Here is a 2,416-nt window from a genome sequence, read left to right as displayed (position 1 = left end):
AGAAAGAAAGAAAGAAAGAAAGAAAGAAAGAAAGAAAGAAAGAGAGAGAGAGAGAGAGAGAGAGAGAGAGAGAGAGAGAGAGAGATACTGCTGAGACACTGAATCTTTGGAGAAGAACCTTTTAGAAACCCAAAGATCCTTTTTTTGTCTAAGCTCAGAACTTTTAAAACTAAGAGCTGTATAGATTGGCTCTGAATTTAGAACCAGGGATGTTTCCTCCTCTGTGGCTGCAGTACTGGAGACCTGGGGTCTGTTTCCTGGACATGATCAAGCCTGCAGAAAATAAGAGGGTACTGTGGCCCTTGCCAACCATGTGTGCCCTGAACTCACAAAGCCACCAAATCCAGCTTTGGGCAGGTTCGGGGCGAAACGGTCTGAAGGTCTTCCAGTTGCAGAGGCTCCTAGCAAAGAAGGGTGGAGTCTTTGACTCAGATGTCAAATATCCTTGCTGCTTTTTCAAGGGTGAAGGAAGGTTCTTTACATAACGTTGAATGTAATCATACTCCCGGCTAAGAAGCCAAGCCTCTGTTTGTCTCAGGGAGTTTCAGGGTATGGTTCCCAACTCAGCCTCCACAGGCAGGCGAGGGGAAGCAATGAATTAAAGGGCCACATGGCCAATCCATGTCTCTGCAGTTTTTGGAGATAGTTGTGTGTGTTGCATGTGTAAATGTGTGACACAGTGGAGGGGTGTGGTGGTGGTAGGACTTCCAGGGACATACATTCAAGACTGATACTTTGGGGTAGGGTTACCTACTCAGATATGGCAACCTTTGCTTCTGGCTTTTTTTTTTTTTTCCCTTTGGTCCTTTTGAGACAGGGTCTTTCAGTAGCTCCAGCTGGCCTGGAACTTGCTTTGTAGACCAGGCTGGCCTTGAACTTACAGAGATCTGCCTGCCTCTGCTTCCCAAGTTCTGGGACTAATGGTGTGCACCACCACGCCCGGCCTTGCTTCTGGATTTTTGGTCCATTTTCCCTCAGTACCTTTTTCTGAAACTTTCTGTAACGGCCACCAGACTCGTTTTATGTTTTTTTTATTTTGTTCTGAGACATGGTTGCTGTAGCCCAGGTTGGCCTAGAACTCACTTTGAAGCCCAGGCTGGCCTGGAATTCGTGGCAGTCCTCCTGCTTCAGCCTCCCAAGAACAAGGACTACATGTGTGAGTGATCAACACTTCTCCAGCTAGGTTTGGGGAGCGAAGAGAGACAGTTAAGCAAAGAGTATCTCTATTGAACTACGTTTCCCATAAGGCTATGAGGTGGAGAGGAAAAAAGACCCCAGGGCCTTCTGGGAGTTGTAGTCTCAGATTTTTTTTTTTTTTTTTTTTTTTTAATTAGCCACTTCCCGTATCTTCGTGACCGGACTCCAGTGTTTGCAACCAGCCGGAAAACCTGGGGCCGAGGGGAAGAGAGGGCGACAAAGGCCAGAGGTCTGGAACTTGGGTCTGGAAGCCAGAACAGGTCAGTGGTTTCCATTCCGTAGGCGCTGGGAAAGTTCTACGAAAGAGGGCCCACCCTGTGACGTCATGGAGCTATGGGTGGGGCCTTCTTTGTTGCAGTCCAATCCTACTTAGAGTTGGGCTTCTGGGCGGGGCCAAAGAAAATCCTAGGAAATGAGAGAATTGGGGTACCCCACGTGGGACGTGGCTGGAGTGCTTTGTGACGTGGAGACCACTGGTGCCTGGGAGCCAGTACGAAAGCGCTAGATTCCTCTCCCTGGTCTTTCAAGAAAAAGCCTTTAATCTTAGTCGTGGGAAAATATTTTTAAAAGTCCTCAGGACCTGGACTGAGTTGGGCGAAGCATTGGCTCTTGAGGGCGCAAGGTCAGAGAACGGCTGTCGGAAGGTGCCCGGGGTCTGAGGAGGGTATTCCCTGAAAGTTAGAGGGTCTCGGTTTTAGAGACAGGTTCCCCTGAGACTTAGATGACTTGGAGGCATGCTGTAGTTTGTAGAACTCTCGGGTTTAAGGATTTGGGACATTTTTTTTGTTCTAAGATCCTTTTTAACATCCAAGTTGATTCTGTATTACACAATTTATATATGTGTGTATATATATATATATTTAATTTGGAGACTAATCCTGCTTCAGCCTCCCAAGTGCCATCACTCTTGGCTTTGGATAGTTTATTTGGTTGACTATTGAGCGTTCAACGTTTGTTTGTGGGCCTTGTTGACCCATTTCTGAAGTTCAGAGTTCAGAATCTGTATTAGTTGGGGGGAGTCGGGGTGGATGGAGTGAGCAAGGAGGTGGTCCTGAGTTTGTAATCTGGATTAATAACTTGCAGGGATGCGAGGAAGACCCTAAAGTTGGGGTCCTCTGGGGTTGGAAGCCGAGTTTCACATTTTGGGTCCTTGATGAAGGATATGCCTTTTTTTTTTTTTTTTTTTTTTTTTTTTTTAGAAAGGGTCCCCCCTGGGGCC

The 2,416-nt window shown here is 46.9% G+C and overlaps 1 protein-coding gene across 5 annotated transcripts in view; it reads left to right on the top strand.

Moving 5' to 3' along the window:
• Izumo1 (izumo sperm-egg fusion 1) overlaps positions 1 to 2,416 on the top strand; it is a 10,466-nt gene that overhangs the window by 1,655 nt on the left and 6,395 nt on the right. For 3 of the 5 annotated variants that reach the window (XM_029569319.1, XM_029569318.1, XM_029569315.1), the window contains exon 2: positions 1,335 to 1,841. The gene's annotated coding sequence lies outside the window, so the exon portion shown is untranslated. The remainder of the gene's footprint in view (positions 1 to 1,334; positions 1,842 to 2,416) is intronic. The other 2 variants (XM_029569317.1, XM_029569316.1) reach the window with 2 other exon arrangements.

This window comes from Nannospalax galili, unplaced genomic scaffold (genome assembly GCF_000622305.1).
Source record: "Nannospalax galili isolate Female #2095 unplaced genomic scaffold, S.galili_v1.0 scaffold960, whole genome shotgun sequence".
NCBI classification, from domain to species: Eukaryota; Metazoa; Chordata; class Mammalia; order Rodentia; family Spalacidae; genus Nannospalax; species Nannospalax galili.
The sequence above is the reverse complement of the archived record's forward strand: the minus strand, read 5'-3'. Positions and strand labels throughout refer to the sequence as shown.